This window comes from Spermophilus citellus, assembly GCF_964194105.1.
Source record: "Spermophilus citellus genome assembly, chromosome: 10".
NCBI lineage: Eukaryota > Metazoa > Chordata > Mammalia > Rodentia > Sciuridae > Spermophilus > Spermophilus citellus.
In genome coordinates this window covers 36,329,122-36,345,950 of record NC_138197.1, presented here as the reverse complement: position 1 = coordinate 36,345,950, position 16,829 = coordinate 36,329,122, and the positions used below count along the sequence as shown (strand labels likewise).

At 36.5% G+C, this 16,829-nt stretch overlaps 1 pseudogene across 1 annotated transcript; it reads right to left on the bottom strand.

Moving 5' to 3' along the window:
• Nucleotides 1-11,699: 11,699 nt before the first annotated feature.
• LOC308658178 (centrosomal protein of 70 kDa-like) lies at nt 11,700-16,424 on the bottom strand (annotated as a pseudogene). Its single transcript has 2 exons — nt 15,597-16,424; nt 11,700-11,923 (listed from the first exon to the last, which is right to left on the bottom strand). The product of its transcript is annotated as a centrosomal protein of 70 kDa-like (transcript).
• Between the last annotated feature and the right edge of the window lie 405 nt (nt 16,425-16,829).

The following is a 16,829-nucleotide window of genomic DNA, read 5'->3' as shown; positions in this document are numbered from 1 at the left end:
GCCAACATCACCCTGATTCTGAAACCAGACAAAGACACCTCAAAGAAAGAAAACTACAGACCAATATCTCTAATGAACCTAGATGCAAAAATCCTCAATAAAATTCTGGCGAATCGAATACAAAAACACATCAAAAAAATTGTGCACCATGATCAAGTGGGATTCATCCCTGGGATGCAAGGATGGTTCAATATACAGAAATCAATAAATGTTATTCACCACATCAATAGACTTAAAGATAAGAACCATATGATCATCTTGATAGATGCAGAGAAAGCATTCGACAAGGTACAGCATCCCTTTATGTTCAAAACATTAGAAAAACTAGGGATAACAGGAACTTACCTTGACATTGTAAAAGCTATCTATGCTAAGCCTCAGGCTAGCATCATTCTGAATGGACAAAAGTTTAAGGCATTCCCTCTAAAATCTGGAACAAGACAGGGATGCCCTCTATCACCACTTCTATTCAATATAGTTCTCGAAACACTGTCCAGAGCAATTAGACAGACGAAAGAAATTAAAGGCATAAAAATTGGAAAAGATGAACTTAAATTATCACTATTTGCAGATGACATGATTCTATACCTAGAAGACCCAAAAGGGTCTACAAAGAAACTACTAGAACTAATAAATGAATTCAGCAAAGTGGCAGGATATAAAATGAACACACATAAATCAAAGGCATTTCTGTATATCAGCAACAAAACTTCTGAAACAGAAATGAGGAAAAACACTCCATTCACAATATCCTCAAAAAAAAAAAATACTTGGGAATCAACCTAACAAAAGAGGTGAAAGATTTATACAATGAAAACTACAGAACCCTAAAGAGAGAAGTAGAAGAAGATCTTAGAAGATGGAAAAATATACCCTGTTCATGGATAGGCAGTACTAACATCATCAAAATGACGATATTACCAAAAGTTCTCTATAGGTTTAATGCAATGCCAATCAAAATCCCAATGGCATTTCTTGTAGAAATAGATAAAGCAATCATGAAATTCATATGGAAAAATAAAAGACCCAGAATAGCAAAAGCAATTCTAAGCAGGAAGTGTGAATCAGGCGGTATAGCTATACCAGATTTCAAACTATATTACAGAGCAATAGTGACAAAAACAGCATGGTACTGGTACCAAAACAGGCGGGTGGATCAATGGTATAGTATAGAGGACACAGAGACTAATCCACAAAGTTACAACTATCTTATATTTGATAAAGGGGCTAAAAGCATGCAATGGAGGAAGGATAGCATCTTCAACAAATGGTGTTGGGAAAACTGGAAATCCATATGCAACAAAATGAAACTGAATCCCTTTCTCTCGCCATGCACAAAAGTTAACTCAAAATGGATCAAGGAGCTTGATATCAATTCAGAGACTCTGCGTCTGATAGAAGAAAAAGTTGGCTCCGATCTACATATTGTGGGGCGGGCTCCAAATTCCTTAATAGGACACCCATAGCACAAGAGTTAACAACAAGAATCAACAAATGGGACTTAATTAAACTTAAAAGTTTTTTCTCAGCAAGAGAAACAATAAGAGAGGTAAATAGGGAGCCTACATCCTGGGAACAAATTTTTACTCCTCACACTTCAGATAGAGCCCTAATATCCAGAGTATACAAAGAACTAGAATTAGACAATAAGATAACAAATAACCCAATCAACAAATGGGCCAAGGACCTGAACAGACACTTCTCAGAGGAGGACATACAATCAATCAACAAGTACATGAAAAAATGCTCACCATCTCTAGCAGTCAGAGAAATGCAAATTAAAACCACCCTAAGATACCATCTCACTCCAGTAAGATTGGCAGCCACTATGAAGTCAAACAACAACAAGTGCTGGCGAGGATGTGGAGAAAAGGGTTCACTTGTACATTGCTGGTGGGACTGCAAATTGGTGTGGACAATTTGGAAAGCAGTTTGGAGATTCCTGGGAAAGATGGGAATGGAACCACCATTTGACCCTGCTATTGCCCTTCTTGGACTATTCCCTGAAGACCTTAAAAGAGCATGCTACAGGGATACTGCCACATCGATGTTCATAGCAGCACAATTCACAATAGCTAGAATGTGGAACCAACCCAGATGCCCTTCAATAGATGAATGGATTAAAAAATGTGGCATCTATACACAATGGAGTACTATGCAGCAATAAAAAATGACAAAATCATAGAATTTGCAGGGAAATGGATGGCACTAGAGCAGATTATGCTTAGTGAAGCTAGCCAATCCCTAAAAAACAAATACCAAATGTCTTCTTTGATATAATGAGAGCAACTATGAACAGAGCAGGGAGGAAGAGTAGGAAGAAAAGAGTAACATTAAACAGAGACATGAGATGGGAGGGAAAGGGAGAGAAAAGGGAAATTCCATGGAAATGAAGGGAGACTCTCATTGCTATACAAAATTACATATAAGAGGTTGGGACGGGAATGGGAAAATAAACAAAGAGAGAAATGAATTACAGTAGATGGGGTAGAGAGAGAAGATGGGAGGGGAGGGGAGGGGGGATAGTAGGGGATAGGAAAGGTAGCAGGATACAACAATTACTAATAGGGCATTATATAAAATTGTGGATGTGTAACCGACGTGATTCTGCAATCTGTATTTGGGGTAAAATTGGGGGTTCATAACCCACTTCAATCTAATGTATGAAATATGATATGTCAAGAGCTTTGTAATGTTGTGAACAACCAATAAAAAAAAAAGAATCATGTGTGACACAGAATGAGAACTCCATAAATACTGGGTTGCCTAGCTCATTGCCCTCCATAAGTTCCCCATGGTACTTGGGTTTATATATATAACAAATTTGGGGTGTCATTTTCTGGACCAGCTGTCTGGACATCAGTCAATAATTCTATGTTGACTTATTAATTCAAGTATGCCGCAGTCTTGGCTGAGCACAGATCACGAGCCACTCACACTTAGTAGATTTAAACAGCAATCCTTTATTCCCGAACTCACACCGGCCTCTACACATGTTCTGGGGAAATCCAAGTTGTGCCCGCTAAATTCACGTCCCACATTACTTTCTCAATTCCTCGAGAACTCAACAGGAACTCAGGTAGCAGGATATGCCCTATTCCCAGCAGCAATAATCTTAAACCTGGAACTGCCCTAAACCCAGATTGTCTTAAACCGGGAACACCCTAAATTTGTCTTAAACCAGGAATGCCCTAAACCCAAGGAGCGAGATACTGCCTAAAACCTGCAGGATACACCCTAAACCTGGATCCACCCTGGTCCTTGAGCAGGGTCACCTTTCTCAAACACACATGCAATGTCACAGCGAATTTCCAAGGCAAGTCCATTTAACATGGGGTATGCTGGCAAGGAAATTTCGATGCGTCATTCCTACTTGGCAATGGCCCTCAGCACAAGTAATTGCTAAAATCAGGTAGAACAGTGCAAGATAATGTCATGAAAATATTAATGACCAAACTAGAGATACAGGATTATAGATTGATCTAGAAATGGATCCTTTTCAGTTCCTAAGTGTTACCAAGTAAATTTCTGTGAACGTCACTCAGAGGAAAGACAAGGTTTAGATACAACTGTTCTTCCATTAGTATATTTTTCTTCTTTCCTCCAATCTTATCTGTAAAAAGAAGTGCATTAATTCGTTTTGTGTTTCTATAACAAATACCTGACACTGGGTTATGTTAAGAGAAATGAGGTTTATTTTATTAATGATTTTGGTGGCTGAGATGAATAAACAATATGGTGACTTTACAGGGCCTTCCTCACTACAGCAGAGAGAGAAGTGGTCACCTGCAAATGAGGTATGCAGCCTTTATGGCATGTATTTTCGAATAATTATTTCAAAGTGTTTTCACAACCAGTTTTTGCATTTAGAGTTCAAGGGACTTGTCACTAAGATAAGAATAGCTTTACAATTAATTCTCCCCATATGCCTGAAGTAAGAGCTCATACAGATATGCTAACGTGCAAAATGTAAGTTAAATCCCTCTGTGAGAAATAGCAATGTCTTCCAAAGAGTGAAGGATAAAAAATGCAGAACACAAAATGCAGGGTTCTGTTGGAAAAAAAGTGCCTGTAAACATTTGTGATACAGTTAGTCTATTAACTTATTTTATTTTTTTATATATGAGAGCAGAATGCATTACAATTCATAATAAACATACAGAGCACAATTTTTCATATATCTCTGGTTGTACACAAAGTAGAGTCACATCATTCATGTCTTCATACTTGTACTTGGGGTAATGATGTACATTTTATTCCGACGACTTTCCTACCACCATGCCCCATCCATTCCCCTCCCTCCTCTTTGCCCTATCTAGAATTCATATAATCCTCCCCTGAACCACATTATGAATCAGCATTCTTAAATCAGGGGAAACATTCAACATTTGTTATTTTAGGATTAGCTAACTTCACTTAGCATTATATTCTCCAACTCTATCTGTTTACCTGCAAATGCCATGATTTTAATCTCTTTTACTGCTAAATAATATTCCATTGTGTATATATATATCACAATTTCTTTATCCATTCATCTATTGAAGGACATGTTAAGTTGATTCCACAGTTTAGTTTTATGAATTGTGCTGCTATAAACATTGATGTGGCTGTGTCCCTGTAGTATGCTGTTTTTAAGTCCTATGGGTATAAACCAAGGAGTGCAACAGCTGGGTCAAATGGTGTTTTCATTCCAAGTTTTTCAAGGAATCTCCATACTGCTTTCCATATTGGCCACACTAAATTGCAGTCCCTCCAGCAATGTATAAGTGTGCCTTTTTTTCCACATCCTCACCAACACTTATTGTTGTTTGCATTCTTAATAGCTGCCATTCGGACTGCAGTGAGATGAAATCTTAGAGAAGTTTTGATTTGCATTTCTCTAATTGCTAGAGATGTTGAACATTTTTTTCATATATTTGTTGATTGATTGTATATCATCATCTGAGAAATGTCTGTTCAGTCCTTGGCCCACTTATTGATTGGTTATTCATTGGTTATTCAAATTTTGGTGTTAAGTTTTTTGAGTTCTATATATATATATCCTAGAGATTTGTGCTCTATCTGATATGCGTGTGATAAAAATTTGTTCCCAAATTGTAGGCTTTCTATTCACCTCATGGATTGTTTCTTTTGCTGAGAAGAAGCTTTTTAGTTTGAATCCATCCCATTTATTAATTCTTGATTTTAATTCTTGTGCCAAAGTAGTCTCATTAAGGAAGTTGGAGCCTAATGCAACATGATGAAAATTTGGGCTTCCTTTTTCTTCTAATAGATGCAGTGTCTGTGACCTAGGTTTAATTCCTAGGTCCTTGATCCACTTTGAGTTGAGTTTTGTGCATGGTCAGATATAGGGGTTTAATTTCATTTTTTTTTTTTTGCATATGGATTTCCAGTTTTCTCAGCACCGTTTGTTGAAGAGGTTATCTTTCTCCAATGCATGTTTTTGGTGCCTTTGTCTAATATAAGATAACTGTAATTGTGTGGGTTAGTCTCTGTGTCCTCTATTGTATAACATTGGTCTACTAGTCAATTTTGGTGCCAATACCATTCTGTTTTTGTTACTATTTCTCTGTAGTATAATTTAAGGTCTGGTATAGTGATGCCACCTGCTTAATTCTTCTTGCTATGGATTGCTTTGGCTATTCTGAGTCTCTTATTTTTCCAGATGAATTTCATGACTGCTTTTTCTATTTCTATGAAGAATGTCATTGGGATTTTGATTGAAATTGCATAAAATCTGAATAGTGCTTTTGGTAGTATTGTTATTTTGAATATATTAATTCTGCCTATCCAAGAACAACTATCTTTCCATCATCTAAGGTCTTCTTTGATTTTTTTCTTTAGTATTCTGCAGTTTTTATTGTAGAGGTCTTTCACTTCTTTCATTAAGTTGATTCCCAAGTTTTTGGGGTTTTTTGAGGCTATTGTAAATGCAGTATTTTCCTCATTTCCCTTTCATAGGATTTGTCACTGATATACAGAAATATCTTTGATTTATGGGTGTTGATTTTGTATCCTGCTACTTTGCTTAATTCACTTACTAGTTCTAGAAGTTTTCTGGTGGAACTTTTTGGGACTTCTAGGTATTAAATCACATCTTCAGCAAATAGTGGCAATTTGAGTTCTTCTTTTCCTATCTGTATCACTTTAATTTCTTTTGTCTGTCTAATTGCTCTGGTCAGTGTTTCAAGAACTGTGTTAAATAGAAGTGGTGAAAGAGAGCATCCCTGTCTTTTTCCAGTTTTTAGAGGGAATGCTTTCAATTTTTCTCCATTTAGAATGATGTTGGCCTGGGGCTTAGCATAGATAGCCTTTATGATGTTGATATATGATCCTGTCATCCCTAGTTTTTCTAGTGTTTTGAACATAAAGGGATGTTGTATTTTGTCAACTGCTTTTTCTGCATCTGTTGATATTATCATATTGCATATGGTTCCTATCTTTAAGTCTATTGATGTGATGAATTACATTTATTGATTTCTGTATGTTGAACCAAACTTGCATCCCTGGAATGAATCCCATTTAATTGTGGTGTATTATCTTTTTGATATGTTTTTCTATTAAATTTGCCAGAATTATATTGAGAATTTTTTCATCTATATTCATTAGAGATATTGGTCTGAAGTTTTCTTTCTTTTATGTGTCTTCACCTGATTTTGAAATCAGGTTGATATTGGCCTCATAGAATGAGTTTGGAAGTGCTCCCACTTTTTCTATTTCCTGAAATAAATTGAAGAATATTAGTATTAGTTCTTCCTTAAAGGTCTTTCTTATCGAACTCAGCTGTGTATCCATCTGGTCCAGGGCTTTTCTTGGTTGGTAACCTTCGGATGGTGTCTTCTATTTTGTCGCTTGAAATTTATGTGTTTAAATTGTGTATATCATCCTGATTCAATTTGGGCAAATCATATGGCTCTAGAAATTGGTCGATGTCTTCAATATATTCTATTTTCTTGGAGTACAAATTTTCAAAATAATTATGAATTATCTTCTGCATTTCTATAGTGTCTCTTCTGATATTTCCTTTTTCATGATGTATGTTAGTAATTTGAGTTTTCTCCTTCTCTTCATTAGCATGGCTAAGTTTTTGTCAATTTTATTTATTTTTTCAAAGAACCAACTTTTTGTTTTGTCATTTTTTTCAATTGTTTCTTTTGTTTCATTCATTGAAATAAAGAGACACATTAAATTCATATGGGTTTTTAAATATTACTATTTCTTTGTGGTTAGCCAAATCCCTTCTCCTTTCCTTATTTCCCACTCAAGTCTATTACATGTCTATTAACACTTTTTACCCATTTGTGAAGGTTGTTATTTTTTTATTAATCTCTATGAGCTTTCAATATGTGACTATATATCACATTAACTATATTTTTTTTTGTTTGACCAAATTTATCATTTTTAAAGAATCACTTCATTTAAAAAAATATATTTATTTTTTAGGTGTAGATGGACACAACACAATGCCTTTATTTTTATGTGGTGCTGAGGATCGAACCCGGGTCCCGCAGTGCGAGGCGAGTGCTCTACTGCTGAGCCACAATCCCAGCCCAAGAATCACTTCATTTTGTATTTTTTTCTTTTTGTGTTTTTCAAACAAAAATTAATAATACAATTTTTTGTTCTTCTTTTTTTTGGCTATTGTTTTAGTATTTCATCACCAATAAATCACCAAATATTCTAAGTTTCAAACAGGAAGATTCCAAGTTCACTGTCTTGCCATTGTAGGACTTAACATACACTGGAGACCAAAAAAAAAAAAAAAAAAAAAAAAGAAAACAAAACAAAAAAATGTTACTTTGTAAATGAATTGGAAAATACATTATGAAACATTCAATGAATTTTGCTGGAACAACTGACTATGTTTTTGGAAAAATAAACTCAGTATTTGGAAAAAATGTAACTATTAGTCAATAACCAAAGAAATTGTTTTTAAATTAAAATTTTTATTATTGCTTAAAAGGAAAGGTAAATTTAAAACATGGTGTTATAAAACTATAATAGACCTAATTGACATAGATCAGGAGTTCTCTCAGAGTTTCCTGAGAGAATGGAGCTTGAGATAACCTATTAATAAATTTAATTCTTATAGTTCTATTAGAAGAGGGAGCCGACTGGGGATGTAGTTCAGTGAGTGAGCACTTGCCTAGTGTGCTTGAGGCCCTGGGCTCTATCCCCAGTATTACAAAAGAAAAAGGGGGGCAGGAGGAGAAAGAACAAATGAATAAAGGGAAAGAAAAGTGGGAGAAAGTGTTTCAGGTAAAGATGTCAGGGCATTCAGAGTCCCACTGGTATTAATAAGAATGGCCCTTCCTTCACTAAGGAGGGTGGCTTGGCAGTAGCATCCAGACAGGGTGAATGTTGATACCTGTGAGACTGCAGAGACAGCCTGGCTCACAGAGGCAGAAGTTTGAAAATCATCTGTTGTTTAAAACAGGCCAGGCTTTGTGATCGACACAGTAGTGTAGAGAAGGAAATAAATAGGACAACTCCAAGGTTCTGTCTTTATATTCAGTTGAAATGTGGTGAGCTTTTATAACATAGGAACATATTTGTAAGGGAAATATTATTTACTTAATTTTCATTTGGGAATGTTGAGTTTGAGCAGTTAATGTTTGGAACATTTGGAGGAGATGTTGATTGATAAGAAAATGTATAAGATGAAACCTAATGGACAAATGTTTTCAGCACATGCACATTATGAATACCTGTTTATGGTGGTAATTTAAATAGTGAGGACAGGTAAAGATATCAAGAAAATATAGAGCCAGGAAAGAGGTGCTTAAGAAGGGAGTTATGAATGCTGATGACAAGAGGTCCATTGAGTGAAATAGATCAAATGTCACCTAAAAGATTGCAAGAGCCTTGGAGTCATGGGAATGGAACCAGATTTTAATGGGTTGAGTAGTGAGTGTAAAATCAAATGCAGACAGAACTCTGGGAACTTTTGCTTATTTAAAAAAAATTGAGAATGAGGATAACAGGTATATTGGAATATGAGGTCAAATGAGATTAAAAATAGCATATAGTTTTAGGCTGATGTGAAGGATACCACTATTACAACTGAATATTCAGAAAGAAAGAGGTATAGTAAACAGTGTATGACACCTTGGTGGAAGGAACAGTTGGACCCAAATAAAGAGAAAATTAACTTTATCAATGAGTAAGAAGAATTCAGCTTTCTAACAAGTCAGAAGTAAGATGAGAAGCATGTGTGTGTGTATATATAGAAGGGCAGCTAAGAGATTTTCAGTCTAATCAGTGTCTTCTCTTTCTCTGAAATATGGATTATCTCAGAATAAGAGGAATTATATGTGAAAGAGTAAGAGATTTGATATAAACGGAAGATGTGCAATAAAATTATTTTCATAGAATATGAGAGTGGTGACAAAGCAATGTAACAGGACATACCGTATCAGTGTCAAATAATTTCATGTTGGTGACAATGAATTTGTATCACAGTAAATCTGATCTATTCTGCAAGTATTTGTCTCAACAGTCATTGACAGAAAAAGAAACAATTTCAGATAGGATTATAATTTTGCTGAACAAGTGGGGTAAAAGAAGTTCAGGAAAATTTAGTGCATTGGCAGAAATACCATACAATGGAACCAATCTGAACATGGAGAATGGTGAAGAAGGACAAAGACCCATAGGTTAGAAGTAGAGTTGCAGATAGGGCTGGAGAAGCTAATGAAATGAAAACATTATTTTCCAACTTAGATATGATGTGAACAAGTTTGAGTGTTGATGTTTGTGGAAGGTGGGAGACTTTAGTAGGACATTTTTAGATGAACCATTTAAAGGTTATAAAAAAAAGACACATCTTACTCTACTATGTTATACTGTATTGTGCTATAATGAACAAACTGTTAACATCATACAGAATTCAGTAAGTCATTTTTGAGAGGTAACAGTTAAAATTCATGACTATGACTAATGTGCTGCCATGGTAGTGATTGGCTGAGACAGTGGAAGAGGTTATTTGGAGGTAGAGAAGTAAAGAGTTCTAATTGCCAGTATGTATGAGGATCAGGGTAGCAGGGGGCAACATGATGGAGAGAAAGGCTGTGCTTCATCATCAGTGATGAATACAAAGGATGTCTGGGAGAACCTAGGCAGGAATGTGAGTAGGGGAAATAAACTGTCATGGGAAGATGAACTTTGTAAGAAAAAAGATGTGATCAAGGCCAGAGGGAAATGATCTCAGTAGGATGGTTCTGAGTCATCAGGTGCAAACTACCAAGAAAGCCTAAATTTGAAATATAAGTAGGGTAATTTTTTAATGCTCATTAACTGGTGACCACTGATGTCTTTCAAGTTATAGTTATTTGTCATACCACACCAGGCTATATTTTCTATATTATGCTAAACATAATGCAAGCACTATGTGATGTGTTCTAGTTTGGCTACCACTAAGAATTATTAAATGCAATTTAACAGGTAGAGTGAAAAATATAATTTCTATTCCAACAAACCTACATGCTTTTTTATGTGTTCTATGAGATTCTTCTTCCTTGTATCCTCCCATGAAGCTTCAGTTTGGCTCATTTTCTTTCTCATATTTGATGTGGTGATGTTCTCATCAAGTAGTCTTTAATTTTTCTCTCTTATTGGTGCATTTTAGTTGTACATAACAGTTGGGTTTATTTTGACATAAAGATACAGGTATGGAAGTATATAAATTAATTTACTCCACTTCAGTCCCTGGTCCTCCCCTTTCTCTTCCCTCCTCCCTACCCCCATTATCCTTCTTCTACTCCACTGACCTTCCCTCTATCTTTATAATCAGAGCAATCCCCCACCACCGCTTTATTTGATCCTTAATTTTCTGGGTCTGGCTTATAGAACTTAACAAGATATTCTCTACTTCCATCCATCTAGTAGCAAATGCCATAATTTCATTTTTTTAAGAGGAGAAAAAGTTTATTTTGGCTTATGATTTAAGAGGTTCAGACCATGGTCAGCGGGCTCCATTGCTCTGGGCTTAAGGTAAGGTAGAGAACATCATAGCAGAAGGGGATGTCGAAGGAAAATTCCTCAGCTCAAGGCCCAGGGTGACCAGGAAACAGAGAGAGAGGGAGGAGCCAGGGACAAAAATGTATAATCCTCAAACCACATCCCTAGTAACCTACCTCCTCTAGCCACACCACACCTGCCTTCAGCTAACCAGTAACTGAAGTTACTCAGTAAAGAAGTACTTTCAGAATAGTAATCCATCAAATGAATTAACCCACGGATTATGTTACATTCTTATAATCTAATCATTTCAACTCCTGTGTTAACATAGGAGTTTGGGGGATAGCTCATCCAAACCTCAACATTCCACCTCTGGGTCCCCAAAACTCATGTCCATTTCATAATGCAAAATGCATGTGGTCCATTTTCAAGAGTCCCCATAGTCTTAACAGCTCCAGTTTTACCCAAAAGTCCAAGTCCAAAGTCTCATCTGAGGCCAAGGCAAACTTTTGATTATGAGCCCCTGTAAAGATCAAAGGCAAGTTGCATATATCTAATATATATTGGCACACAGTAAGCATTCCCATTCCAAAAGGAAGAAATGGGGGCATAGAAAAAAGTGATGGGCCCAACACAAGACCAAAATCCAGCTAGAAAAACAAGTCCTGTAGCTCCAAATTCTGTATTCAGTGCACATAAGGGCAAAATATGATCTTCAAAGAGCTTGTGCAGCTTCACCCCTATGGCCTTGCCAGTTGCAGTCCAAATGGCCTTTCTCTTAAGCTGGCTCTGTCCACGCCAGCCTCTTTCCCCAGCAGATGTTCCATGTTGTTGGCATCTTTTAATCCAGAGTGTCTGAAGTGCATCTTTGGCTTCCTTCTCAGAGCCTCTTGCATTGATATTTCAGGGGCTGCCTGCAGGGATTCTGACCTGCTGCACTTTCCCTGGCCTCCCAGGCCTTTCTCTGAAATTTCAGTGTAAACTTCCGGTATCCCTTAATTCCAGCGTCCTGCATCCATGCAGAACTAGCACCACGTGAATGATGCTGAGGTCTGAAGTCAGCTCAAGCTGTAGCCTGGCCCCCTTAGACCATTACTTCAGTGACCTCTGAATGCCTGGACAATCAAACACAGTGAAATGAATCCTGGGGAAACTTCTTTCTAGGCAACCCTATGCAAGCATAGGTCCAAGGTCTCTCAAACAAGTTTTCACTTCTACACCCTTGAGCCTGCAATGGGTGTGGTTTTGCTGACTCCTGAGATGCCCTCAGGGTATCTTTCCTTTGTCTCAGCAAAGTACTTAACTTCTCTTTATGATGACCATCTTTACAGTAAATTCCTTGGCCCCAATTTTACCTAGGCTTCTTTGACCAACAAAGTTTTCCAAATCTCTCTGCTTCCAGTTTTCACAGTGAACCTAGCTAAAATCTGCCAGCAACACCCAGGCCACCCAGGCCTGAATGCTGTGCTTCCTTGAAATTTCTTCCACCAGATTATTAGTCCATTACCTTTAAATTCACCTTCACAGAAAATGTCAGGGCATGGGCAAAATGTAGACAACTTCTTTGCTGGAATGTAACATGAATATTCTCTAGTCTGATTCCCAATAGAGTCCCCATTCCCCTCTGAAAACTCATGAGTACAGTCTTTACTGGCCACATTTCTAACAGCATTCTAGTCTTCTGAGCTCCCACCAGAATTGCCCATTAAGCTCTGCTCACAACATTCTATGGCTTCTCCAGCCCATATCTGTAGGAACGTCGGAAAAGCTCCGCCAAAACAATCGTTTACCTGTTGGAGATTTTATTAGCAGGAGGTAGAGGTCAGTCGTAGAGGCCAGTTGCAGAAGGGAAGCGGGGCGGGGAGAGGGAGAGAGAGAGAGACAGAGAGAGAGAGGGGGAGAGAGAGGGAGAGAGGGAGGGAGAGAGAGAGAGAGAGAGAGAGAGAGAGAGAGAAGGAGAGGGAGGAGAGGGAGGGGGAGAGGGAGAGAGGGGGGGGTAGCCATAATTTCATTTTTTACGGCTGAGTAAAACTCCATTGTGCATATACAGCACATTTTCTTAATCAATTATTAATGGGCATCTGGGCTGGTTCCATAACTTGGCTATTGTGAGTAGTGCTACTGTAAACATTGATGTATCTATATTTGTAGAGCTTGTTGATTGTTGATTTTAGTTCTTTTGGATAAATGCCAAGGAGTTGGATAGCTGGGTCATATGGTGGTTCCATTCCTAGGTTTTTTTTGTTTTTTTTTTTTTTTTGTTCCTTTTCCTCCACATCCTCACCAGAATTTATCACTATTTGTATTTTTGATAATTGCCTTTCTGACCGGAGGGAGATGAAATCTCAGTGTATTTTTAAATTTCATTTCCCCGATTGCTAGGGATGTTGAAAAGTTTTTCATGTTTTTTTTTTTTTTTTTGGCTATTTGTGATTCCTCTTTTCAATAGCAGCTTTTCTATTTAATTCTTTCTTCATTGATCTTAAATGGAAAGATCGATGATGTATAAAATGCTTTTTTAAAAAAAATATTTTTAGTTTTATGCAACACTGGGATACACCTTATCATAATCTCAAAAGTATGTAACCCAGCCTGCTGTTGTTTACTGAGAGTTTCTTCTGTAGTGCATTTACTCTGTTTTGAATTTGGGCAGGAAATAAATGTTTTCATATGCTTTTCTTATTCTGGGAGGCCTATCTGACTTTCTGTCAAGGTTCTGCATGCAAACCATTAGGAACCAGTATTAAGCACAGTAAAAAGTAGGCTGCTTACAGTTGGAATGCTTGCAATTATATTGTGGATTTTCTTATTTCTCCTTCCATATCTATTATTATTGTTACTTTGATTTTCTCTGTTCTCATCTTACTTTGTCTTCTCCCTCACTAACTTGTATTTTTCTCTTTCAAATAAAGCTTTGTTTCATTATTTGATTCAGACTCTTTTAAAAAATATTCAGGGAGAGAATAAGTTTGTGCTTGTACCTTTTGTAAAACTCTGTTATGTTCCAAACCAGTATTTTTTTGTTGTTGTTGTTGTTGTTTCTTTTAGGTCTTTAAAATCCACTTTTATTAATTAGTTGTAAGTAAAATAAATATTTCAAAAATATAAACATAATGTAAACTTAATGATATCCTACATTTCAAGGTTTTGAATACAACAAATGTATCAAATAATGAAGCAAAGTAGTCAGCATCCTAAAGCCCAGTGCCGGTGGGAAGTAAACCTCCCCTTTAAAAAAAATATGGAACTTTTCACAAATTTGTGTGTCATCCTTGCACAGGGAACATGCTAATCTTCTCTGTATCATTCCAATTTAGTATATGTGCTGTCAAAGTGATCACCCAAACCAGTATGTTTTTAATTGCAATGTTAGTCCCTTTATATATGTAAAAGCTATCTATGTTTTCCTTTAAAAATTGATTTTAATAGTTTCTACAGTAGCTAAGATGGTTTGAATTTTTCCACATATAACTTTCCCTGGGAACAGGCTTATGCTGAGTAGTTTCTTACCCACCCTGTGTAAACTTACAGGTCCAACAATTTATTTCTATCTTGAAAATACTTGGCATTTTCTCTATCCCTAAAGGTGTGGGATAATTTTAGGTTGTCGAGTTATTTAACAAGCGCCATTCCAAATAAGAAGGTGAATAAGTTATGAACTTTTGAATGTCTTTAATTTCGTCACTCCAAGCATTCTGGATGACACTTCTCAAACAAATACCTTTGGAAGTCTTCAAGTCCTAACACCTGCTTAACCTGCTCATTCACATCCTCATTAATCAGCCTACACTATTTTCCAACTGTGCTCACCAGCACATACAAAGACGATGAACTATCTAATTCTAAGAGTCTTGGAGGTTTCTCACAGCATTGTTCATTTCTCCAAGCCTAGTGTAAACTTCATTCATTCAGGGATAGACTCCATTTAAATAAGGCACATCAAATAATTTTTGGAAGTGAGAGATAATAGCTTACAAAGTTTAAAGGACATGTTGCTATCCTTTTCCTTATTTTTAACTTCTTCCTCCATTGTATCCACCATGGACAACAGATCTTCAACTTTAATATCTTCATTTTCATCCTGTTTCTTTAAATTATTCCAAGGCACCAGTTCAGTAGATAGTATTTTCAAGGACTTATACAAATCCTTTAGGGATGTCAGTTCATCTTCTCACATTTCTATTACAGGAATAAGATGCAATATTTTAATAAAATATTAATAAAGATCTTATTGTATAAGATCTTTATTAAAATTTTGGGCTCCTCCTTTGTTCTGTTTATAAATTATTACTGGAGTTCCTAGGTTGTAAATTGATGCTACCCAGCAAAGAAAACCATCAGTTAGGACCAATAGATGGTTTTCTTTGCTGGGTTCATCTTTTCTCTGTGTCCTCAGTGTTTTTTAGTGACTGACAAGCTCCTGTAATTTGATACTTTCCTCTACAGCTTTTTTTCCAGTTTCTTCACTTGTTATTTTTCTAAGTTTTTTTTAAAGAGAGAGAGAGAGAGAGGGAGAGAGAGAGAGATTTTTTAAAAATATTTATTTCTTAGTTTTTGGCGGACACAACATCTTTGTTTGTATGTGGTGCTGAGGATGAAACCCAGGCCGCACGCATACCAGGCGAGCGCTCTATTGCTTGAGCCACATCCCCAGCCCTTAAGTTTTAATTCCTGTTGTGTGGACCTGTTTTCCAAATTTTTTGGAGGTTCAGCTTTTCACTTGTAAGTGCATCAATCTTGGATTTTAAATACTTGAGTTGATTCTGTAATGATACTAGAAGGCATTTATAGGCTTGGTGATGTACCTATATTTCAATAGTCTTTTTCTTCTTCTGGATTTTCAAATCATTGTTAGATTTTTCCTTGGATTCACAATAGTCAATTAGGCAAAGCAACTGTCTATCCAGGACAGATGAGAAACTCTTTTGCAGAGATAGGCAAACACTCTGTTCATCCTCCTTTGTTAATCTACAGATATCTTTTTTGCAAAGAACCAATAATCTCTTGTTGTTCTATTCATTTCATTTTTTCTTGTAATGTTGGCATTTTGCCTGTAAAATTTTCTGCTCCTTTTGAACATCTTTTATTTTAGCTTCTTGCTGGCAAACCCTATTTAGGGATACATCTTCCAATTTACCAATTTTGGCTTTCACACTCTCCATCATTGGTTCCAAGTCATTTGGAAGCTTGCTCTTCCTGATGGGCTGCTTGGTTTTGTTCTAGCTGAAGTTCATTTTTAAGCTTCTGGTTATTTTCTATAAGCTCCTGTATCATGTTCTGTTGATATGCTGTTTCTTCCATCAACCTTTCAAATTTTGTCTCATCCTTTGTGATGATTGTTTGTCAAAAAGGATGCAATCTTTAATATTTGATCTTTTGACTAAGCACAGACATTTTAAGCCATGCTTCATCAACAGCACATTTATAATTTCCCATTCTGCTTCTTCCTGTTGTTTTTTAAGCATGCGTGTTTTTGTTTGTTTGTTTTGTTTTTTATAATTGACTGGACTTTTGAATTTTAGGGGCTGCCAGAAATGTAGTTTCTTTTGAAGAATTAAAAGAAGTGGAGACTGGTAATAGGAAAATTTGAGTTGCCTCAGTCATGGCACATTCCTCTTGCATCTGACACCTGGCATTCAAGTGGATCTCAATGAAGTCATCTCATGTCTGAAACTGGATCTTCATAAAGCTAACTGGGAAGTTCAAGATAAGGCAGATTCCATCTGAAGAGGGGTCATTTTTCTGTTTTAAAGATGGTGCCTTTTTGGACTGGGGTTGTGGCTCAGTGGTAGAGCGCTTGTCTGGCATGTGTGAGGCCCTGGGTTCAATCCTCAGCACCATATATAAATAAAAAAAGTAAAAAAAAATCC